We start from the raw sequence: 26,532 nt of genomic DNA, 5'->3' as shown, positions 1-26,532 counted from the left end.
AGCAATAAACTGAAACCCAGTGCTTACTCTCTACTCCAATCCCAAAGTATTGATTTGCCAACTGGAGAATTCCAGTGCTAACTAATTATACATTTTGTCACCTTGCTCTGGAGGCAAATATGTGCAGGCTTCTCCACTGGGTTCCTTACCTAAACTAGCTAGGACTTCAGCATGCATAAACAAACAGTTAATTCTTTCATGACTACAGAGAGAAAATTTATAAATCCCAACATATTCTCAAATTGGTACATATTTCCTTGTCTGGTAGACCTGTTTCAAAATGCAGTTTTGCAGGATGATTCATGTTAACATTAAGAAGATTATTGGCTGTGAGCTATGTTTCGGGTCTTACTGACTCTGCTGTTTAGATACACACAAGATAGTGATGTGACATGTTCTTATAGAAAGGCAATCCACAATTTAATAGTAGCAGCTGCTCATCTTATCATCACACAGCAATGGAAAAAAACCCCACAGAACCCTCATTTGAGCATGACTGAATTCAGAACATTTGGGATATTTTAATCATTAACCAAGTGTTGCAATAAGGACTCTGCAAGGTAGATAAAAAGACAAATGGTGGCCTGTAATGGCTTTGGGGGGGACTCTACTACCTGGGGAAACCAAACAATTATAAGGCAGCATCTATATATCTAATTCCCAACATGCCCCCTCCATGCGGCTATCTAAATCAGCACATCAGGGGCACTTGGGGGGGCAGGGAGGTTTTCCTGCACATTTGGGGCAATCCCCATATGTGCAGAAAAATCTGAAAACTTGGAAAAAATATGTGGGGGATATTTAAATCCCCCCAAAAGTAAAAGAGTGTTTCCTGCACAGGTGCAGGGAACACTCTGAGAACGGCTCCGCCGCTGCCGCCAGGGAAGGAGAGGGGGAGGGGGTGGGAGAAGGCTTGGCCAGCCGGCGGCTATAAGCCACTCAGGTCTCGCCACAGCCCGGGAGGGAGGGAGAAAGTTTGGTGGACCGAGCTCAGGCCTCATCGCCACTGCCGCTGGAAGGGGAGAGGGAGAAACCTTGGTGGGCCGGCCAGGCCTCACTGCCACCGCCAGGGGAGAGGGAGGGAGAAAGTTCAGTGGGCTGGCCAGGCCTCGCCACCGCTGTCACTAGGGAAGGGGGGAGGGAGAAAGCTTGGCAGGCCGAGTTCAGGACTCGCCGCTGGTGCTGGGGGGGGAAGGGGGAGAAGGCTTGGAGGGGTGCGGGCCTTGTCGTGGGCGACGGGGGGTGCCGGGGATGGGGGGGCAGGGGAGAAGGCTCACTTGCGGCTGCTTCCTTCTCCTCCCGTGGAGCTTCTCCTCCCCCCGTGAGTATCACGGGTCCCCCTTCTTGTATTTATACTAATGTTAAAACAATTGCTTTGATGTACTAGTTATGTGAACAAGCAACATATGGCAGAAGGGAGGGGAATGGATACTTAGAGTAGTTGTTTGTTCTTTGACAAGACACATCCTCACTGTGAAGATAAGAAAAGCAGATAAATGGTATATAATCTGTGCTTGAAAAGTAAGTCCCTTTAATAACCTGATGAACTTGGGGATGTGCAGCTTCTTTAGTGATCAAGAATATCCTGTATGTCGACTGCACTAGTGCAAGCTGGAACAAATGTAGCATATTGTGCAGAGCTCAACCTACCCTGGTAATCTGGCTTTACAGCTGCTGGTCCCAGGTTCAATTCACCACAGTACCTGACAGATATGTCTTACATAACGTGCAAAACAGGCTTCATCAGAAGTTCAGGGAAAATATCTGTTGCTATAATGCAGAAAACCAGAATACTGGAAAGTATTAAGTGGTTGCAATACACATCCTATAAAACTGTTCAGGGGAGATGTGCATAAACATAGGATTCCAGACTACTGGAGATTATAAGGATGTTGCTTGAAGCATGAGAAACTGTTGTTGAGTGATAAAGCACATTTTCCAGTGTCTGTAACCAGACTACATTAAGGACCGCGGAGCAGTTGTATATTTCAGCAAGCATTTAGCACTTCATGAAACTAGAAGGCAAAGCATGCATAATGATTACAAATTGAAGAAGATATTCAATTAACAAACCAAATTCAGTGATAAACTGTTTGAAATACACAGAATATCAAGCCATCATCTGTTTCAGATCCATATAGGTTTTCTCTCACAGACAGAAATATACCTGCGACATGGATTTACTAATCCTGTTAGAAGTATTCAGGTGAAAATAACTGTCATCAGGTATTACATTTTTACCTAATGGTGTAGTGACTAGGCTAGCGCTTCCAGAAATATGCTACGGATGCAGGAACATACCAGATACAGGAAGCAAGAGACAGAGATAGAACAGTCAAAGATAATGCCAATGTTTCATGCCTGTTTACCAATGTTGGTGATTATGCTCTCAACAGACATGGAGAGTGTGGGGAGAAGAAGACTTGGGAGGAAAGATAAGATTAATCTTGGACATGCAGAGCTGGAGATGTTAATGAGACACTGAAATGAACTATCAGGCAGAGAACTGCAGCTATGTGATTAGAGGGAGGGGAAAAGTTCAGGGGTACAGAGGCAGGGTTAAGTCATCGTGTGCAGGTAGTGCTGAAAGCCATGCCTGGATCTGACACCTAGTTTGGTCCTCTGTTTTCTCATGCAGATCCTTTATTTGAATTACAATGTTGTTGAAACTTTATAAAGCAGTTGCTACCTTCAAATATAAAAGCCATTTCAGACTAATATCATTAGGATCCTGCATACTGCTTACTGATCTCGTACGGTTGCTTGGGCTGCACACTGGGAGCTGTGGGAAATTCAGTGAAATGGAGCCGCAGTACTTTCAGAGCCAGCCACTGTTTTTCCTGCATGAACATAAATACAGAATGCTGTATTAAATAATGTGATCTTGATAATTAGATGTTGACATTTCCAGTCATTCTTCCAAAACATGATACTACTAACCCAGGCATATAAAGCCAGACCAAAGTTTAGAGGTGTGCATTCAACTAAACCAAGCCCAACGATTTCCTGAAAAATATTGTATCAGTATTTTCCAGGGTTTTTTTTAGCCAGTTAGCAAGTGGACCATTTACTCAGCTATCCAAAAATGACTGGCCTGAAAAATCCCAAATAGTTTCAAAAAGATTGGACCATGGAGTCCAATTCTATGGGCCCCAGAAGAAGGTGCCCCATCCTCCATTGTTTTCAATGGAGAAACAAGGTGTTTAAAGGGACATGGTCTTTTTAAATTACTTCTCCAGGCCACCACCACCCCATGTTTCACAAAGATTGGACCAGGGGGTCCAATTCTATGGGCACCCAAGAAGGTGCCCACATCCTCCATTGTTTCCAATGATGAGGGAAAACAGCAAAAAAAATGCCAAAGACTGATGTCAAACCAGAGAGTCTCTGCAATAGAAACTGAAGGTGGGACGAGATTTTTCCAAGCCCAGCAGAACCAGTGCATGTACAGAGAGCCCCACAGAACCAGAGCATGTACAGAGTACCCAGAAGAACCAGTGCCACTGTGGCAATGCTAGTTCAACAGATCCAGGGGGGGTGCGCAAGCACAGCACAGACAGTGCATGTATAGAGTGCCCAGCAGAATCAGTGCATGTACAGAGTGCCCAAAGAAGGTGCCCCATCCTCCATTGTTTTCAATGGAGAAACAAGGTGTTTAAAGGGACATGGTCTTTTTAAATTACTTCTCCAGGCCACCACCACCCCATGTTTCACAAAGATTGGACCAGGGGGTCCAATTCTATGGGCACCCAAGAAGGTGCCCACATCCTCCATTGTTTCCAATGATGAGGGAAAACAGCAAAAAAAATGCCAAAGACTGATGTCAAACCAGAGAGTCTCTGCAATAGAAACTGAAGGTGGGACGAGATTTTTCCAAGCCCAGCAGAACCAGTGCATGTACAGAGAGCCCCACAGAACCAGAGCATGTACAGAGTACCCAGAAGAACCAGTGCCACTGTGGCAATGCTAGTTCAACAGATCCAGGGGGGGTGCGCAAGCACAGCACAGACAGTGCGTGTATAGAGTGCCCAGCAGAATCAGTGCATGTACAGAGTGCCCAAAGAAGGTGCCCCATCCTCCATTGTTTTCAATGGAGGAGGAAAAGAAAGCATTTAAGGGAAGGCACTGGCTTTTGCTGGGCACTAACACATCGCACTGGTATTGTTCAGCAATCTATACATGCACTGGCTATGCTGGGCTTGTAACCCCCCTTGCTTGGATTTGTTGAGCTGGCACTGCCACAGTGGCATTGGTTCTGCTGGGCACTCTGTACATGAACTGGCTATGCTAAACTTGCAAAAAAACCCACACTTGGATTTCTTGAGCTGGCACTGCCACAGTGGCACTGGTTCTGCAAAATGCCCCCCCTTCAGTTTCATCAGTCCCAGCTTTTTTGCTGTTTTCCCCCTCTATTGGAAATACTGGAGAATGGGGGCACCTTCTTTGAGGGTCCATAGAATTGGACCTCCTGGTCCAATTGCTTTGAAACTTGGGGTCTTTTGAGTAGAGGTGCCAGAAGCTCAGTTGAAAATCTGGTGCCTCTACCTGAAATCTCAAGATGGCAACGAGAGTGGTGCTTAGTGCTGGAGGCTCCGCCTGGGAACACTAAACCTGCAGATTCTCTGTGAGCTACTAACTCCAGGATGGCTCAAATTGCTGCACTGAGAGGCGAGAACAAGGGACTTGGATTTGTAAGCGACTCTCTCTCCTGTTCCAGCAGGGTCTGTGGTACACTCCCCCCGGCGCTCAGCACTGGTCTAGTCTAGACGGTGCCCCGGACCCACCTGGTGGCTGTGCCAATGGATGCCAGTCCCTGTCAGCTGCACTCTCCCAGTGCAGTTGCCATGTTGGTTTTGCTCATGATTGCTGTTGCTGCCTGCTGATGTAGCCATGCTGGCCTTTCGCTCCCTGCTTCCTGTTGCTTGTGGATGCCGTCACAACCACTGCTGATACAGCTTGGCCTGTTTCGCCTACCTCAGAGTTGCTAGAATTGGAACATCGATTGGGACGAGTTAAGCCAGCATCAGCGGTAGGTTCTTTTAGCACCACTGAGAACAGGTACACAGATTTGGGACCTCCGGGAGCTGTTGGGAAGCTGACTCGAAAATGGGAGAGACCAAATTCAATGAGGATTTTCCAGGTCCCCTGAAAGTTGCTACCTCCCTACAATATTGGAAAGAAACCTAGTGACTCTCACACTGGACTTAACTATCTGGACTGGAGGAGACACCAAGCAGCAATCCAGACATTGTAGTAGTATCACCCCATTGAGAGTATTGTAGATCCAGCAGTAAAGGGGTACGAGACCAAACTAAATTAATTTAGATGTTAATTTAGAAATTGATTAAGGACTAATTATTTAATAATTAATTGAGGTCTAATTAGGGGACTGTAATTAATTGTGGGGGTTGTAATTAATTGAAGGGGAACTAATGAATTGATTTCTTCCTTTCTGTGGAGTCTATAAATGTTTAAATTATAACTATAATTAAGTGTTTATATTTATCAATTAATTACTAAGGATCAACTATCCTACTGTTGATTTGGTGACAGGATTGGGTATCTGACATATTGGGATTAGAAATTGAAATATAGATTGTGTTATGATCAGTGGCCTTTATTTACTTTACTGGCCAGGTGATTTAAGATATTTTGCACCAAATTGTTAGACTGTTTGGATTTATATCACTGTTAGGATAGATTGGATTGTTGTTGGACTTGGACTGGTGAATTATTTAGGACTAACAGTACTGGAGAACTGCCTTATTAGTAGCATCCCTTATATTCAACTGTGAATCAGCTTACTAATAGTCTGTGGCTAGTTTAATGAAGACCATTAATGGGTGATGGCCAGGCTAGGGATACCAGTGCTCCTGAGGAGGGGAAAGTACAGCAGTGGAACCAGGCATAAATGGAAAGGAAGGGAATAGAGACATAGAAGTGCTCAGTCCCCTTCCAGCCTGCCGGCTTCAAGAGGGAATTAGATAAGCATATGGAGCAGAGGTCCATTGGTGGCTATTAGCCACAAGATATAGATAGGGACTCTGGGGCAAGTGATGCTCTCTCTTCTTGGTGCTTGGGGGGGGGTCAACAGTGGGAGGGCTCCTAGTGCCCTGGCCCCACTGCTGGAACTCCTGATGGCACTGGTATTTCTGGCCACTGTGTGACAGAGTGTTGGACTGGATGGGCCATTGGCCTGGTCCAACATTGGCTTCTCTTATGTTCCTATATTCTTATGTCTCATCCCCAAGGTAGTAGGTAGTGGGTCTAGGATTAAAGACCTCTCTCTGACACTGATGTAGTACAATGCCAAGCTCATAAATAATAAGACCATGGTCCTTCATTACTTTTTGACGGAACAGGACATGGACCTGGCATGTGTGACCGAGACCTGGGTGCAAAATTGGGAAACTGTAGCTCTCTCCCAGTTAGCTCCTCCTGGGTTCTTGGTCCTTTGCCAATCCCAGAATAAGGGATGGGGGGTGGCCCTGTTCATTCAGGAGGATTGCACCTTCAGAGTGTTTCTGCCACCAAAGCTCATGGGCATAGAGTGTGCTGGCTTTGTGTGGGAAGCTGGGGAGAGTTTGGCTATTTGGTTGGTGTACTGTCCAACCAAAACACCAGCAAATAGCCTGCCATCCCTGCTGGAGGCTGTATCAGGCTGGACACTGGAGCCCCCTAGACTGTTAGTCTTGGGTGACTTCAATGTCCATGCCGATGACACTGCCTCCATGCAGGCAATGGACCTGGTGTCATCCATGGTGGTGCTAGGACTCTCCCAATATGTCACAGCTTCCACTCACCAAGCAGGGCACATGTTCTATTTGACATTCACGGTGGGGGTTACAGTGGACACTCAATTCCCCCCTCAGGAATGCGATCGCAGGCGAGGGTAAGCAATAAGAACACTATAACAACACAAATGGGGGGAAGGGAATGGGGAAAAGCATTACAGCAATTAATAAGGCAGGAATACAACAGGTACAGTTGGTTAACAGCCTGAGCTTGACATGCGCCCCCTTGCCCAGATTGTCTGGAGTCATGGACTGGGTTGTCATTAATATGCGGATGACATCCAGCTCTATCTGTTGTTGGATGGCCAGTCAGACTCTAATCCAGAAGATCTGGACTCGGTGTTGAAAGTTGTGGCTGGTTGGCTTAAACTGAGTCAACTGAAATTGAATCCAATGAAGACAGAGGTCTTATGCCTGAATCAGAGTAGTCCAAGGTTAGGGATCCCACTCCCGACTTTCAATGGGGCACCGTTGGTGCCAGTGCTGGAGGCTAGGAGCTTGGGAGTGCTCCTGGATGCCTCCTTAACTATGGAGACCCAGGTAGCAGCCACTGCGAAGTCAGCCTTCTATCATCTGCAGCTGATTAGGCAGCTGGTTCCCTTCCTATAACGTAATGATCTGGCAACAGTGATCCATGCAATGGTAGGGTTGCCAAATCTATGGTTCCCCCCCCCCGACGAGCTCAGCCATGCCCCCAATGTCAGCGACGTGGCTGCGTCACCTCTGGTGACGCAGCTTCGGGTGCGGGGTTTTCCCCGGGCCCGGATTCCTCCGGGGCGGAACTTGGGGGCTCTGAAGCGGGGGGTTCCCCGCCCCCCGGGCACATTTGGGAACCCTATGCAATGGTCACCTCGAAATTGGATTACTGTACATGGGGCTGCCCTTGCCCCAAATCCAGAAACTGCAGCTGGGGCAGAATGCAGTGGCCAGGCTGCTGTTGGGTCTCCCTACGTGGAAGCACATCCAGCCTGTGCTAAAAGAACTGCACTGGCTGCCCATAGCATACCGAATTTGGTTCAAGGTGCTGGTTCTTACCTTTAAACCCCTATATAGTCAGGGACCTGCATACCTAAGGGACCGCCTTTCCCCACATGTTCCCAGAGAGCACTAAGATTGGGGTCTTAAAATCATCTGGCCCTTCCAGGCCCTAAAGAAGCCAGGCTAGCTGTGATGGGGCCAGGGCCTTCTCAGTGGCAGCCTCGGACTGGTGGAATTAGCTCCCAGATGACATTGGGGCCCTGCAGGACCTTTTACAGTTCCACAGAACCTGTAAAACGGAGCTCTTCCACCAGGGCTTCGATTAGGGTGCCACCCTTCCAGTATTAAGGCCCTTGCCCCAATATCAACACCAACTTAATAATCAACAGCCTGACAAAACCCCAGAATATGGCAGTAGTTGATTACTTGGATGCTGAGAGATTGCCACCATCATTTATGAATGTACTAGCACTTTATGATATGTTTTAGTCTATATTGTTGTGATTTTATTTAAATTCTGTGTTTTAGCTGTTTTAACATATGTTGTGTAAGCTGCCCTGAGCCTGCCTTGGCAGGGAGAGTGAGATATAAATTAAACAAACATACAAATAAATAAATAAATAAAAACAGATTCCCGCATACCTTCAGATAGATCCCCCATTATAGCCTATGGGGATCATTGACTATACTGGTCCCCATAGGCTATAATGTTTCCAAATACATTTAAAGGTGTTGCAGTCCCTTTAAATGCATTTATGAAGCTGCAGCTTCACCCAGCACACCATTTAAAGGGAGTTTGGTGTAGTGGTTAAGTGCACAGACTCTAATCTGGGAAAACTGGGTTTGATTCCCCACTCCTCCGCTCACAGCTGCTGGATGGCCTTCGGCAAGCCATAGTTCTGTCAGAGGTGTCCTTGAAAGAGCAGTTTGTGTCAGAGTTCTCTCAGCCCCGCCCACTTCACAGGGTGTCTGTTGTGGGGAGGGGAAGGGAAAGAAGTTTGTAAGCCACTCTGAGACTCCAAGTGAAGGGCGGGGTATAAATCCAATCTCTTCTTCTCTTTAAATGCTGTTAAACTGCATATATCCTTTTTCCCAGATAGCACACTCTTTGTGAGCTTTCCATGAGAGATAAGCTGGGGGGGGGGGTTTCTAGACAAAGCTAGGATATGTGATTAATTGGCTGATCATTCAGCTTCCAGGAGAGTTCCTTGGGCCAAAAAATATCTCAAAAACATCATAACTTTTCACAATTTATTACCAAACCTTCTCCAGTGCAAGAGTTCTCAAATGCTACTAAAATCCCTTCAAGAGCATTAAAACAGAGATTAATTTGGGGAGGGGGACAACTGGTGATTCTGCTTCACTCCCCTGGACAGAGGCTCAACTAATTATCTATTGACTTATGATCCCCCCCTTTTCTTTCTGACCTTTCCCTCATAGGACTGAAACAGTATAAGTTAAGTTCCAGACTATGATATTGTAAGGAAGCAAAGACATAAAGGAAGCAAAGACAGACTGGGAATCCCCAAGATGAAAAGTAGCAATTAGAAAGCATTTAGGAGTGGATGGTGGGAGTCTCTTCTCTGCTACTTCTCTCCTCTCCAAATTCTCCTTCCAAATGTATTTTTCACTAGGAAACATGCTCAGGAGCCTCAGGTGGGTGTAGTAGGGGAGAACTTAATCCTTTCCCTATCCACATTTGTGTGTAATGTATGGCTGTGGTCTAAAATATATAACTAGAATAATGATTTCTGAACATTAGGATGGTAATTTATGGTACTGGGTTTGCTATTTGGTGAAACCACACAATTTAAATCTTTGCAATTGACACTTTGGTCTTTATAAAAGACTGAAGTTTTCAGGGGTGGGGAGGGAGAATAGTTAAACGTTTAAGAATTTCTGTAATAGAATGTGCAGTCACATTTCTGATACTGAGGCAGAGAAAACTGCATCACTGCCTGAGCAGATGCAAGAGGTAATCTATAACTATTCCCAAGAGATGACATGTCAGGTAATTTATAGTTTAATGGTTTCTTTTGATCTGTATAATCATATTTTCAGTTTAGAGGTAATTGGCTTTAATGCATATAGGGGAGGTCTTTTATGAGATAACTACAACAGAATTACTAAATTAGTGATTTAACTTCACTAACTTCTCCAAAAATTATTTGCATTTATGATGGTACATTAATTTTCTTTCCCTTATAAACCGCATCAAGTGTAGTGAACTTATACACTTCAGCAGGGAGTTCCAATTGTCATCTCTTCTTTCTGTCATCACACACAAAAAATTGAGGATCTCAAAAGAACCCCCCAAAACTGATAGAAAATGTATTGCTACAATTGTAATGGATGCCAATATAGAGCCAGTTGGTCAGCCGTGTTGGTCTGAAGCAGTACAACAAATTTAGAGTCCAATGGCACCTTTAAGACCAACAAAGGTTTATTCAAGTAATGATCTTTCGTTTGCATGCACACTTTATCAAATACTTTAGAATGGTAGGCAAGGTTCAAATTTATAGCCAGAGAATGAACAGCAAATTAACAAGCAACATGATGATCAAGATATGCAAAATGACACTAAATAACAAGTTAAGGTTACAGGGTCAACAGTTGTAAAGCAATAAACTAGCAGATAAATGTCTAAATAAAAACACCTTTACTACTACACCATCTCAGGCTCATTCACTTGCACATATTCTTACACTGTATATATGCTATTAAATGCCAACAATGCCCTTTGGTTCTCTACACAGGGCAAACAGGTCAACCCAACACCAAAGGACAAATGGACACAAATCTGACATCAAGAATCACAAGACTGAGAAACCTGTAAGAGAACACTTCAGCCTTCCAGGACATTCAATGGGTAGCTGTTTTATTGCAAAGGAACAGACCGGAAAGGGAAACTGCTGAGTTACAAGTTATGACAACTCATAACAGTGGAAACCCCAGAATTTAACAGGATAGTGGTTTCTTATCTCATTGCATATGCTAAACTCATTCAGTCCTTACATCTGTATTCTCACCAAGAAGGGCTATGCATCCTCTTTATTTTATTTCTTATTTGGAATAGTAGATTGGAATACTGATTGTAATGTAATGAACAGTAGAATGTAATGTAATTGGAATGGTATATTGGAATGTATTTCTATGGTCTGGGGACAGAGGAGATATACACTATATAGCCAATCACTCCACCTCAAAGAAGAGGATGCTGTAAAGTTAACTCCAAGCTTGAAAGGAGACAGATGGAGTGTAACTATCAACAGGGTTTCAGCTCATTATTCTCAGCCTTCCACAATTAATGCGTCTGCCCATCTCTCTCCAATTTTGATATATTTATTTCCTTTGCTATGTTTCCCCGAGGATTAAACCCAAACAAATGGTGACCATATAAACTAAGCTTGTTATTCCAGTTTGGTCTTTTCATCTGTTAAACAACTTTTATTATGCTTATACTAATTCGCTGCTCACCCTCTACCTATATGTATGGACTGTTAACTTCCATTTCAATGTATCTGAAAAAGTATACTTATACCATGAAAAAAAAAAAACATAAGAAGGTTGTTAACAGATGGGAGCTAAGGAAGTGCTGCTCCAGGTCAGCCATGAAAATGCTGGCATATTGTGGTGCCATGCCAGGTGCCCATGGCTGTGCCATTGGTCTGATCTATGTGTATAATGTTAACACGGCATAAATTTATGTCATTATTAATCAACATAGCAATTATCAATAATATTCACTGGTACCGTTCCAGCTGAATTCGAGTGCAGAAGCACCCTGACAAAGGGGGCTTAGGCTCCGCAAAGCTTCTGCCCCCAAAATCTTGTGGGTCTCTCAGGTGCTCCTGGACTCAGATCGAGCTCTTCTACTGCAGCCCATCACGGCTCTCCACAGAAACTGGTGCATTTTCAGCTATGCAAATGGAGTTACTTGTACTGGCTCTTTGCTGATCTCTTGCTCTTAATTTTGATGTCATTTGGCTGTTTAATTAGAAAAGGTTGCTGAGCCCAGCACTAGAGCGTGGGGCAAGACGAGTGAAACAAAGGTCAAAGGAGTCCTTTTGCTTGTGCAATAGGCTGTCCAAAGCCTTAAAAAAACCCTCTCACAAAAATGGAAGCACAGAAATTGCAATGGAAGCTATTTTAGCACTGCAGGAACTCTCACACAAACTCTGACAAAAGCAATTGCAGAATGCTGCTGGTGTGATTTTCTTCTCATTCACAGTCCTTCAAATCCAATTCAGAGGTTCCTAGCATCCCCTTCTGTCAACTGTACCTGAAATGCTGCTGTACGGATTTACAAAAATGTTTTGTGACATTCTGTGTTTATCAAGAAATACTAACAGTCAACAGTCAAAGCATATTTTAAGAGAAATTGAGGTTGCAATCGTTGCTTTTACTGCCTCCTTCAATTCCATATGAATACATCAGCACAACAGCATTTCTTTTTATAATACAATGGGAAAGTGAATGTAGAAGAAGAAGGATTCAATACAGTGAACCAATTCACTGAGTGATTTGAATACCAAGAGAGACTGATAGATTTACAGCATTTGAATTGAAATTATTATTCCTCCTCAGTTTGCTAAACCTGAAAAGCTACCCAAACCTTGGTTATTCTCATAATAAAACAAAAGTGATAAGCAGGTTGTTGACTGAGTGATGCTTGGGCTAAGGTGAGTAAAACCCCTTACACAAAACCAATTCCTCCTCAACAAGTATTTCAACAAGACTTTTTACTGCAAAAGACAAAAGACACACCAAGACAAGAAGGAAAAGGCTACATGTCTTTTGTTTCATTAATGGGGGGGGGGCGGTGGTTAAAGACCCCTATAAATAACAAGCTCTTAAGTTATTACCTGACAACCATGACAGGTTACACAGAACTAGTGTCGCCAACTCCAAGTTCACAGAGTACAGCCCAGCCACAAACCTCCATGAAGGCAGTTTGTGGAGGTTCTCATGGGTTCATGGGAAGAAAAAAGCAGGGCTTTCTTCTCCCCATGAAAACCACAGCTTAACTGTTTCAGGATCTAAGCAGCTGAGCCTGCTCCCATGGCTCAGCTGTTTAAAGGGGCTCACTTGGGCAGCCAGACCTTAAGGCTCACTGCCCAAGAAAGCCCCTTTTAACAGCAGAACAAATTGCTCCTATGCTCGACTGTTTAAAAGAGCCCCTTTAAATAGCTGAGCCATGGGAAGCAAACTGCTCAGCATGGCTTAGCTGTTTAAGGGAGCTTTGTCTGGCAGCTAGCCCCAGGGACCAGTTTGTGCCCATCCCTATAGAAAAATAGGTGATCATTTGAACTTCCATAATTACTCTGAGTTAAGAATTGTCTGGTACTGGAACAAGTTCAAATTTGACTAGCATGTCAGAGAGGATGGTTTGTTATATATTTGAAATTACAGTTATCTAACTTTTGCATCATGCATTTACCTGATCATATTGTCTCTCATAATTCTTTATGTGGGCCATTTTTATATATTAAAAAGAATGTAAGAATTGTCTTGCTAGACTAGACCAAAGATCCATCCAGTCCAGCATTCTACCTCTAAGAGTCCTGGGGAAATTCATAACCAGGACAGTTGGAAATAGCCATCCTCTTTTTATATCTCCATCCCATCAATCTGTATTGTGTCTAATAGCCACTAATAGACCTATCTTCTGTGATCTTGTCTAACCCACTCTTAGAGCTATCAAAAGACTGATTTATATTCATTAAGAAAGCATGAATGAAGAAGAAAATTTGAAAGAAAGACTTGAACAAAATTAAGGGCAGACACCGATACATCAGTGAGATATTAATGGGACTGGTCTCAGATAAGCTTTGACCAAGTAGAGACAGTGGAAAATAATGGGGAAAACGCACTTGTCAAAGAATTGCCACCTCAAAATACCTTAATTATGGATATTGCTAGAAGGCACATGGCGACTCCCAATGTAATGGTGGAGATCCATGAAATAACTAGTTCTGAATAATGTGGCTGGATCACTTATTTACATACAGAATCACTTATTATTTAGAGACTGTATATTCCATCTCTACAGAGACTCATCCAAAGAAGCTCACAAGTAAAAATAATACCAAAAATCATTAAAAAAACATAAATTATTGGTATTAAAAGTAAGCCATTAAAATATGCCAGGGACATAAAAACCAATTAGAGAAAGATTGAACAGCCTACAAAATATCCATAAAACAGATCTTATGTTAGAAGCAGACTGTAAAACAGCTAACAATTAGTTAAAAGTCTGGATGAAAAAGAAATGTTTTGGCCTGTAAGATAGACATCAGGCAAGTAGCACCCTAAGCTACAAGCCCATTCCTTCAGGGGGACAGCAACCCCCCTCCCAGACAGGCTCTTAATCCTTGAGCACATTTGTAATTGACCAAGAGTACCTCCGTTTTGTCAAGGGAAACTGCATTCCCACTGAGAGTGTAAAGTGTCCCTAGCCCACAGTCACAGTGAAGAGGCAAAACATTGTGAATGTGAGGACTGGGAATCCTGATGTGGGATGACTGGAAGGGAGCAAGTGAAGAATTTAAAAGGTGAAGATACGTGTAGTTTTATTATAATTTTAATTGAGTCATTCTGAATCAATGGAAGTGGGAGAATGACACCGATATAAAAGTCCTTTGGTGGAGGCTTTTGATATCACCTACATTCAATGCCTCATGAATTTATGACCTTTTGTTCCTTGTAATGTAAGGAATTGTGAATAAAATAATCATCCACTCCTGTCAGGATACGTGGGAGATAAGAGAATCCTGGGTGTCTGACAGAAGAATGTACTCAGCATCCTGAGGCAATTTTTGAAAACCCTAAGAATCAGGGCTATTGGTGTCATCCCTCAGTTCCCTCCACCTGCTTTCATAAAATGCTGACTGAATCTATGTTGTTTACATGCCCCAGTCCAAATCTGGTTGCAATCACACTGATCTCCATAGGCAACTGGACTGAGGCAGGTCAGCACTGCTGAAATTACTCAACCTTACAGCAGCATTCAACACTGTTGACTAAGATCTACTGACCCACTGTCTCACCATGCTGGAGTTTTCAGGGTAGCCTTGCAAAGGTTCACCTCATTCCTCCATGGTCAGGGACTGAGCATGGCGCTGGGAGAGACAGTGTCCCCAGGGCACCTGCCAGTCTGCAGGGTTCCTCAAGGGGCACATCTTCCCAATGTGATTCAACATCCATATGTGCCTCTTGCCCAGCTGGTGCAAAGCTTTGGGCTGGGGTGTCATCAGTGCACTGATGATACCCAGCCATTTCCCTGGATGGGTGGCCAACCAGGCAGCATTCCTGTGAAATTAGCCAAAGGTTTGGAGGCCATGGTAGGGTGGTTAAAGCACAGTTGGTTGAAACTGAATCCTGGAAAGACAGAGGTTCTGTGGCTGGGGGCATGGCTGGGTTGTCAACTCCCGTCTCTTGACAGAGTGCCCCTAATACCAGCATCAACCAACAGGGGTCTGGCCATGATTCTGGACACTTCCTTATCAATGGAGGCCCAGGTCACAAAGGTTGCCAGGCTGGCATTTTTCCAACTGTGCCAAGTCAGTCAACTAGCTCCCTACCTTTCTCACTCTGATCTAGCCATGGTAATCCATGCAATGGTCTCCTCCAAAAAAAGACTACTGTAACTTGCTCTATGTGGGCCTCCTCCTGAGACCGACCCAGAAGATCCAACTGGTCCAGAATGTGGCTCCTTGGGTTCTTACAGGGACCCTCCAGATGGCACATTGTTGCCTGCAAGGAGCTTATAACGCTCTTATGGACTTATAACAATAACTGGATTGTGTGATAAGTGTGCCAAGGGAAATGGAATGTGTGGTGACCACGAGCTGATGCCAACTACCTGGACCCAGATGAGGGAACCCTCCCCCTGAGACGATGTGCCAGACCAAGGATGGATCCATGGGTTACCTGCCACCTCTCACCTGCAACACAGCAGAGATGAACCAAGCACCCTGGCCACGAACAGCACACAGAAGCCAGTAAGAGCATGCTGTAGAGGAATGCCATGTAATGCAAGGAAATATGAACATCTCCACAGAGACTCCATGAACAGAGACCTCTGTCAGCACGCAGGCACATCTACTCCCCCACTTTCACCAGATACTGCACATATGTTGCCCAATATAACAAAAGAACTGCTTGCATAAAGGGATTAGCCGACTGACATGTATCTGCCAAGTCCATCAACCAGAGTGATCATCAGACCTTCAAGACTACCAACCCTGGCCGCTTCTGCTATTGTCTTCTAAAGGTGCCACTGTTAGTAGTAATGGAATCAATATTGCCCAGTCATTAAGCCCCCATCCTCCTGAAACCAGTTTTTGCTCGAGCAACTTCCTGGGGATGTGACAAGGGAAGTGGCCAGTGAAGCCCACCCCCAAGTCCAAATAATGTATAAAAAGAGCAGGATTTGCCATGCTCTTTCTCTCTCTTCCTCTACACCTAACCGTACCCTATTTTGTTGACTGTCCGTGTAGCACTGCCCAGAGTCTCTCCACATGTTCTGCCAGTTTAGAATACGACCCCATTTTCCCCTATAGTCTCCCCTATTTTTCCGCTGTAAGGATCACTTCATCACATCAAACAGGTCAGTATTGCCCAACCAACGAACTCCTGCTAATGCGAATGTCTCTATGGGTGCGTTCAGACGGGGGATTTACAACGGTTAGGGTGCCGGTTCCAACTGGTGTACTTACGGGCGTTCACACGGCGAGCATCTGCCTCCCGTCCCTAACCATTGTAAATCCCTTTAAACCGTTGCACTCTGCCACTAGGTCCCAAGTGGTGGTAAACTGAGTGCAACGGTTGAAAATGGTGCACCCTGGCATCTGATCACTCTCCAAATGTTGTACAGCCACTTCCATCGGAAGCCTGAGGCTTCCAGCTATCCCCCGCCATTTTTTTTTAAAAAAAATAAGCGATATGCGCTCGGGCGAAGCTTTGCCCCGAGGGTTTGTTAAGGGGGAAAAAAAGCCCTTACTTTAACTTCCCGGAGCAGTCCGGGACTACAGGGAGGCCAGGTTGGGCTTTAAACTTTAAAGGCAAGTCCTTACCTTTAAACTTTAAATGTAATGGGGGGGGTTGAGCATGCGCAAAAATCGCCATTCTCTGAATGGCTGCCTATGCGCATGCTCAAACTGTCCTTAAAAAAAACAAAAAATGCCGACGCCCGCAGCGTGTGAGCGGGCGTCCACCGGAGGGATCCGCAAAATGGAGGGTAAGTGTGATCGCGTTTCTGCCGGCATAAACTGCACCGGTTCCAACCGGTTCTGAACTGTTCTAGACTGTTTTCAGTCTAATTTTCCTAGCTCTGTATCGCTGAGTGTTTGATTGTGTTTATTTGTATGTGTGCAAATCCTTTAGTAAAGAAACCATTTCACTAAGATCTGGTCTCTGTGTCTATCTCTGGGACCACTGGAATAGGTGGGACTCCTGTATACAAAGGTTATTGCTCCCTATTTGCCAATTGCCATTTAATATATTCAAACTCCCCATCTTTATTAATAAATCAGGCAATTTGGCTAACATATTCAACCTGTGCTGTGCAAGCTGCACTGGCTTCCAGTGGAGCACCAGATCAGGTTCAAGGTGCTGTTTTTGACCTTTAAGGCCCTTCAGGGACCCACATGCTTTTTTCAACCCTGCCCCCCACCTGGTGGAACTCTGCCAGAGAACATCCAAGCCCTGCAGGATTTGTTACCTTTCAGCAGGGCATGTAAGGCAGAGATGTTCCACCAGGCATTCAGATGAGGACAGCAATGGTACAGTATATAGTCTGGCACACTCATACCTTCCATTCTCCACAGGCCTGCCCAGAATGCCTGTGAAATTTGAATTTTTTCCCACCATCTTGGATCAACTGATGAATTATTAGGGCTGAATGTTTTATGTATTTATTCTTGGTTTTTAACTTGTAATTACTCATTATATGTCAGCTTCTGTTGTAAGTTGCCCTGAGCCTTGCTTACAAGAAAGAGAGGCCTAAAAATCTAAATAAATAAATAATATATACTCTGGGACCAAGGCACATAGAGGTCTACATTTACAGGTGCTAACAGTTACATTATTGCCGGATCAACTGCCAATTTTACCCCATATCATATACACACTCTCTCATCACATGCTCCCTAGCTGTTACAGCTCTTTTCACTCATCAAGTCACTGCTTGTTACTCACCCTTGCTTTTGTCCGTCTTACCATAATATCTTTAAATTTAATATCTTTAATTTCTTTTGGGGATTTTTGTTTGATTATTATTTGTTTTTTAGTCCTGTGGTGTTTATCAGCATCAATCTTTGTTGTGGTATCTCAACAAATTCAGGTTATGGATTACTGTCATCAACATGTCCTTTCCCCTTTTTTATTCTAAACACTTCCTGTCAGTGCTGATTTTAGGTGTCTTGCAGCCCTGTTGTTCTTCTGTCTCATCTTTTCTAAATGCTGACCAATGGTTTCTTCTCCCTCACTTCCCATTTGGTTGCTGTTACCATACAATCACAGAAGCCTCAATCACAGGGTTTAGCAAGGTCTCTTTGCCTGTTACGTTCTTTTGTCTCACTAAGTGCATTACTTCTGCTTTGCTTAGATTGATAAAGCTCTGCCCTGCCCTTGATCTTTCCACTTCCAATGTTAGATGGCACTTGTTGTAATTACATATTGGCATCACTGAGCTGAGACTTTTTCTCCTAATCCAGGGTAAAGTTATCCTCCTTTGTGTAAGATGTACATATATTTTCATTTATCCAAAGAAAAAGATTGGTGTATTTTCTGTACAAAAATTTTTGCTAAAAGAAGCCCAACTGACATAGGGATTTCAGCAACGTAGTCTATGAAAATAACACAAGGAAACTTTGCCTAGAGTCTTAAAGACTAAAGTTTCAGAAAATAATTTCTAAAAATCCTTTACAGTCTTAGTTAGGGATGGGCACAGACTGGTTCACAAACGTAAGCTCCTGATGAATTTTGGCCGGTTCGTGATTCGTGAAGTGAAGTTCATGGCAGGTCAACTGGCAAAAACCTTCCATGAATTTTCAAGCTGTTTGTGGAGGTTCGTGCCAGTTCATGAATTGATACATTTACAGACAGACAGTCTCCACTCAAGCAAAATATTTTCCAAATTTCAAAGCAACAGAGGGGGTGGAATTATCTAGTGTTGGAAATACTGTTGTCAGTTTCAAGCTAATCTTGACAGTTTCAAGAAGGTCCCCCCCCCCACTTTGCTGGGGTTCCTTACTTGCACAGAGATTTCAAAATCTGGCTCCCCCTTGCTTGGATTTGTGACTCTGTGCTTTAAAGTCCTTTTAAGCTTACAATATCTTTGGCCCTGGGTTCTGCTGGGCACCCTGTGATTGTGCTTGTACTGCTGTGCACTCCATATATTGCATTGGTTCTGTTGGGCTTGCAAAAATGCCCCCTTGCTTGGATTATGATTGAGCTGGCATTGCCACACTGGCACTGGGTTCTGCTGGGCACTAGTACATTGCACTGGTTCTGCCCCCCTGGAGTGTGATTCTGTGTTAGACATCAGTCCTGTTGAGCTGGCATTGCCACACTGGCACTGGGTTCTGCTGGGCACAGGTACATTGCACTGTTCTGCTGGGCTTGCAAAAATGACCCCAACCTACAGTTTCCACTGCAGAGATTCTCTGGTTTGACCTTAGTCCTGTTGAATTTGTAGTGCCACAATGGCACTGGTTCTGATGGGCTTGGCAAATGCCCCCCACTTTCAGTTTCTACTGAAGAGATTCCCTGGGACTTTGATTCTGTTCTGCTGGGCTTCTATTTCCCTTGATTTTTTTCTTCTTCTGTTTTTTCCCCCTCCATTTGAAACAATAGAGGATGGGGTACCTTCTTGGGGGACATAACTTGGACCTTGTAAATTCAATCTTCACCACACATGGAAGGCAGGTAGAGAAAAGTCAGCTGGAGATCCTCTGCGAGTTTGGTGTCTCTAGCTTCCACAGGATCTGTTCAATACACTCCTGAACCTGTGCATGTCAAAATGATTGTCTGCCAGCTGTCATTTCCCCAGAAAGCACTTTCCTAGGGGCATTTTCTTTGGGAGGCTGTAACTCGGAACCCATAAACCCAATGCTCACCAAACTTGGAGGTCAGATAGAGGCATGTCAGCCAGAGATTCACTGTGAGTTTGGTGTCTCTAGCACACCAGGGGGCATTCTATCATACTATGAACCTTACGAACCAAACGGTTTTTAGTGATGGTTCATGGTTCATGAACCAGGCATGCCACAAACCATGAACCACATTTTCCTAGTTTGTGCCTATCCTGAATCTTGGTACACATGCAGAGCACAAAACATTGCTATTTGCAAATAATGTCTGGGGTCCACTTCAAAGCAAAGTAAAGGTAAAACTGTGATTCAATGGGAAACAAGGTATGATGTCGTACCAACTGGGTTATTATCCAAAAGTGCAGCCAACCAGGCTATGATACCAGTGGAGCATTTTGGAAAGGCATCTGAAAGCCAGTCCAGACCAAGGACAAATCCAGAGGACATTTAGTTAAAAATAAGAAAGGTATGATGAGAGGGAATGTTTGGAATATGTAAGGCATTGGAATCAGTGAGCAAAAAGCAAGATGAAAAGGAACCAGAAGCAAGACATATGCAAGAACATAAGAGACAGTGCATGCATACAGGTACATCAGCTTTTTCATGTGTGCGTGTGCGTGTGTGCGTGCGCCTGGAAGTCATGGTTGACTTCTGGTGACCCTAGTGAGTCTTGGATGTTTCAGAGAGATGGCTTACTAACTCTTGCCTCTGCATCCCAGCTCTGGTATTCCCTTCCAAATACTTACCAGGGTCAGCCCTACTTAGCTTCCAAGATCTGATGAGATTGGGCTTGTCCAGTCTATCCAAGTCAGGGCCGGTCCATCAGCTTCTTGATGCTCAGTTCACACTTCACAGTAGCCTTGAATGGGCTAGGATCACTGGTTTATTGGGAGACAGGCATACATTGTTGGTGTAGTAGAGCCATCTGTAGTCCAGGATGAATTATCTGGAGATCTGACTGTAAAGAACAGGGAAGGAGCATGTCCGATGTTAACATCCTGTTATCTTGATGTTTTATTGTCCAAACAAGCCTGTGAACAAAAAGATTTAGTTTCAAGTGTTGTAGTTCCTATGCCCTTTTGCACAGCAAGTTTCATATTATTCATTCACATTAAATTTTTAATGTATTCAGGCACTGAAAATCACTCAAGACAACTCTTAGTGGGGTAGTGGGGCTTGATTTCAGTTCCTTTCAACTTCAAGTATATTTCTGTCAGCCAGGATCTTCAATAAGGGCTCAAATAACAGTCAAGACTTGACAACCTCAACTGATATTTTGCAAGAACTAATTTCCCCTGTTCTGCATTGGAAAATGTTTTAACTATTAATAATTATGGAAGGTTAAGAATGGAACAGTTTATGAATGAAAATAAGAAAAATTGATCTGCAGCATTTATTTTATAACACTTTTAAAGGTATTTGCAAACTGAAGCAGTTTGTAAGCCAAATAATTTAGTGGGTAAATGTTTATAGGAATTTCACATATGATATTAATAACTTTATTTTGTTTTATATCAGTACATACTATACACACATACGAGAGACCCACAAGGACTTGTGGAGAAATATCATTTTCTTCTCCCCCCATTATTTCCTCTCTCCCTTCCCTGAAAGCCCCCAGAGCCTTTTCCCTTTTCTTGACTTCTTTCCTACCTACCAGCCAACTTACCTTTCTCTCCCCCCTCACCTGCAGTTTGCCCTCCTCTCATACCCCTAGCAGTCTCTCCCTAGCAAAAGTTACTATCCAAGTTTGCCATGTTGGCCACTGGGCTTGGCCCAGTTGCATAGGTACTTGCCCACAGGTACTTGCATACAGCACCTCATTTCCCCCTGTATCTCCCTCCCCACACTATTTCCTCTTCCCATCCTCCTGGCAACCTCTATATCGCCTTCCTTCCTTCCTTCCTTCCTTCCTTCCTTCCTTCCTTCCTTCCTTCCTTCCTTCCTTCCTTCCTTCCTTCCAATGTACTTTTATCTGCCTCCCATCTTCAGCTACAGTTATTTACTTCATTTATACCCCAATTTTCTCCACAATGAAGACCCAAACCAGTTTACATCATTCTCCTATCTTCCATTTTATCCTCATAACAATCCTATGAGGTAGGCTAGGCTAAGAATGTGTGATTGGCCCAAGGCAGACTAGAGATCTAAACCTGGGTCTACCAGATATTTGTCTAAAACTCTAACCACTGCAGCACACTGGCTTCTTTTAGGGTGGCTGCTGTTGAACAGTTAGCAAGCAGCCAGGCCTGTGTGAGTCATGCAAATCAGGTGGTAGCAAGTCACCTGTTGGTTGCTGCTGGGTCTGGCCTGATGACTCCTCCCTCAATGGCCTACAAACATCCCTGCAAAAGTCCTGCCCCCTCGTCCTGCCCTTTACTGATGTCAGACTCTTGGACAAAGTTAATCTCAACAACACTCATTGAAGGGGATTTGTTTATCGAAGAATAGAGATGATCCAAGCTAAGAACATTGTTGAGTCAGAACTGAGATTCTGGTGCAACCCCCCCCCCCCAAATTATACCTGGTTCAAACATAGTCCCCTCCAATCACACTGGCCATTCATTCCCGCCTAACCCACATGGCTCTAATCTGTAAATTTCAATTTGTTATCTCAGCTAAGGCGGTGAGCAGAGACAGACCAAGGCTACCTGGCCGACATCCTTGGGAAAGGGAGGTATCTTCAGAAGTTACATGAGATGCATTGCCCTACAGTAAAGACATTCTCACTCATACACATTCACACTCCCCCCTCTCCTAGAATTTCCCAAAATTACATAACAAACGAGACAGCGAATCTGACAACTCACAGCCCAAATTAATATGCAAAGAACATAAGAATAGCCTTGCTAGACCAGACCAGTGGTCCATCTAGTCCAGTATCCTGTCTTAAACACTTATTCTGGAGGGCCAACAACAAGTCATTGATGCAAAGGCCTTCCCCTGGTGGTGCCTCCTAGCACTGGTATTCAGAGGTTTACTGCCTCTGATAATGGGCACTCCTTTTAGTAACTATGGCAGTTACTAGAGGATCTATTCTCCATGAATGTATCAGTCCCCTTTTGAAGCTTTCTGTGCTTCTGGACATCACTACATCTTCTGGTGAATTCCACATTTCAATCACTCTTTGAGTAAAGAAGTACTTCCTTTTGTCTCTACTGTCATCTGTTGCCCACCAACGGCAGTTGGTACTGTGTGAGTTCTAGTATTTTGGGAGAGGGAGAACAATTCTCTCTATCCAATCTGTCTGACGCATAAGCCTTGCTCTACACACACCTACACACACAGCAATATACGTATATATACAACATGGGATAGAACTACAGAGAGCTAGCTCACAGGTAGCTCGGTGAATGTATTAAAGAGAACCTTTAACACTTTCCACATATGTTAATTCCATTATTACAATACATTGCATTGGATCTGCCACTAGGTATATGATACTTGCAGCTGGAATGCTACTAGAATTCGATTTGTTGATGAAATCATATGTTTCAGACTCATTATTGGTTGCATGTTTGGAGGGTTGTGTTTCTAAATATATTCTTTCTGCATACTTGCTTTGGCTTTTCATTATCTATAATTTAGCTGTACTTTATCATTTCATTATTTCAGCAAATTTATATTCAGCTCTTGCAAATTTCATTTGCCACACAGCTAATGCATTAGTGTGTAGCCTGATAATTTTTTATTATGTATTGTTATGACATCTTCTCTTTCTATCTTGTCCAAAGTGCACCTCAATCAAAACACAGATTAATCAAATGATTTATCATACTAATTTTTTACTATCTAAGCTATTACATCTTTGGCCTTTTAACTTCTTACACATCTTAAACGTTTTAAATCACAGTTCAAATTTTAGAGCTGATTGTTTTCAGACAAATAAATTGCCACTTGACCTGCATAGCTTGCTATTGGTATATACAGGATACAAAACCATATTTACCTCCAATCTTTTAATGTTTACCTTATGTTTTAGCAGTCCTATATTATAATGACCATGCAACTCCAATGTGATTTCATCATGCTACTCAACACTACTGTACTACTCAACACTACTGCCTTATAACAATCAGAATTTCTTGTCAAGAAGGCATCTTATGCAAGTACAGGAAACCATTCTGAAATTTGTATTAGGCCAGGAATATGAGTCTACCAAAAGTAAAAAGACAAGCAGTACATGCATTTTACTGTAACCAGTTTTAACATAAGCAAATATTCAAGTTTGGGGAATGTTTCTCCTTTAGTAGGTTCTGGCTATCAGAGCTCTTCCTTAACTGAAAACTCCCATTGTGAGAGCAAAAGCGGAATATAAAATTACATCCCATCCAGATTCCAACCAATGATAACAGAATACCAAATCTCCTCCAGTTGTCCCACTTGTTATATTCAGTCAGTGGTATCACAGATGTATAGGGAGAGGCATAAGCTGTATATTTGCAGTTCAGTTCGTGGTTTGCAGCTAAATCACGAACCGATATGCTGGTTCACAAACCAAACCAGTTTGTATCAGTTCATGGAGCCATTCAACCCCCCACTTTCTGCTCCCTGCTGCTCTTCATGGTGAGGAGCAGAAAGCAGGGGTTCAAATGACTACAAGTCATTTCACCCCCTGCTTTCTGCTCACCTCCAAAATATATGGGTGGTCATAAATACTATCTTTTCTGGGCAGTACACATTACTAGAAGCAAAAAGATAATAGGCAAAAGTCAACACAGAGTACATATCATTTTGAAATTGGAAGCCAGCAGTATACTGTGTGCTGGTTTTGTGACTTAAAAGCATATCAATACCAGTAATCCATAACGGCATTGTCTTCACACTGGCCACAGAATGCATACATTTGTGCTTCAAGGAACAAAATTTACTCCTGATCAAACAGCTGTAATACCTGCCTCACTGACTTCCAAAGGCCTAATGAAGACAACTCAGACAAGTCTGCAGCAATATGTTTCTCTTGAAAAATTTGCTAATTAAACATGAATATAAGTTTTTCTTATGCTATATCCTGAGGCATAACTCCATCCTCAAGGAATTATTTATCCCCTTTTACAAGCATAAGATTCATATTTATATTTATGAACCATGAAAGCCCACTATTAACATTATAATCCACCTGAATATTAGTGAGCAACATCTGAATTATTTTTAAAAAGCAAACAGATAATATAAAAGAAAATACAAAAGGTGAAAAAATATATCCTGTCCTTAAATATAAACATGTTTTCGCATGGCAACATTCTATGCTTGCCAAAATCAGTTGGCTGCCTGAACTGCCCATCAGAAGGTGTGCCTGAGCCCCCCCCCCCCCAAGCCAGATCCCGCCAAAACTCCAATCTGAACAGTTTACCTCAGCAGCCAAGCAGCCATTTGCCTGACCAGACTTCTTTAGCCATCAGGAGAAGATCAGTGGAGGAGCAGCCGCAGCCATTTGCCTACCGACCATTCTTCAGCCCTCAGGTTTCCTTGCAGATGGTTGTGGTTCTTTGTTTAAAATGTTCCCCCATCAGGTTTAATTGAGCTGTAGTTCCAGAGAGGGGCCTGCAGGGTTATCACTCACTGGGTTAAATGGGGCTTTCACATCTGCTGGCCTACAGTTCCCAGCTGCCCCAAGCCCAAAAAGTGTGGGAAAACAGGGACTGTCCCAAGGCAGTCTTCGTCACTGGGAGGCACCAGAAATTCAGCCACTCCACAGTCGGCTGGACTGGGGATTGAATGGAAGTTTTCCTGCTCTCTTGGGCAAGAGAGAGAGGCTGAAGTACAGGTGAGCCCAAAACCTCCAGGGGTAGACAGTATTCTGTGTAGGGATTTTAAGAGGATTGCATTTAACCCCTGTTGATTTATGCCCTGTTGGTTCATGGTGTCTGATTACTCCTACAGTGTATGTGTGCTCCATAATTGTGTAAATAGTTAAATAAATTCTTCTATTTGGGCTAATAATCTGTGTTGTGCTCTGACCACATAGTCTCCCCAATACCAAAGGGAGGGGGTAGCCCAGGGAAGCAAGGAAAGGCCAGACCCTTGGGTTGCCAGCTTTCCAGGGATCCCCCAAAGATTGGGGATTCCATCTCCAAATAGGGAGATTCGGCCAGAGGGGTCTCACTGTCCCTCTAAAAAGGCAATGACAACTCCATGAGTGGTGGCAGTGAACTTAAGGAATGAGATACACCCACTGGATGAGTTGTAAACTGGAGCCTATTTCGCCATGGTAGGCAACCAAGCTTGGTTCAGACAAAGCAAGGAAACCCTTTGCAGGCCTTTGTGAGGAACTCATTGGGGCCAGTCCTGACTAGGGTTGCCAGCTCCAGGTAGGGAGATTCCTGAAGATTTTCTGGTAGAGTCCATGGAAGCCAGGCTTGATGGAGGGGAGAGGCCTCAGTTGAACAGAATGCTATAAGGCCCACCTTCCAAAGCAGTAATTTTCTCAGGGGGGGGGGATCTGTTGTCTGGAGTTCAGGCGTGATACCTGGTGAACTTCAGGCTCCACCTGGAGGTTGGCTACCCTAGGTGTAGCAGTCAGTGCTTCAGAGCAGGGTCTGATAGATCCAGGTTCTTGCTGTAGAAGCTGAGTGGGTGATTTTGGACCAGTCACAGACTTTCAGCCTAATCTACCTCACAGGGTTGTTGTGCAAGTCAAAAGGGGGAGAAGGGAATTATGTAAG

The sequence above is a fragment of the Gekko japonicus genome, unplaced genomic scaffold (genome assembly GCF_001447785.1).
Source record: "Gekko japonicus isolate JY-2015 unplaced genomic scaffold, Gekko_japonicus_V1.1 scaffold329, whole genome shotgun sequence".
Taxonomy (NCBI): Eukaryota; Metazoa; Chordata; class Lepidosauria; order Squamata; family Gekkonidae; genus Gekko; species Gekko japonicus.
Note: the sequence above shows the minus strand (reverse complement) of the source record.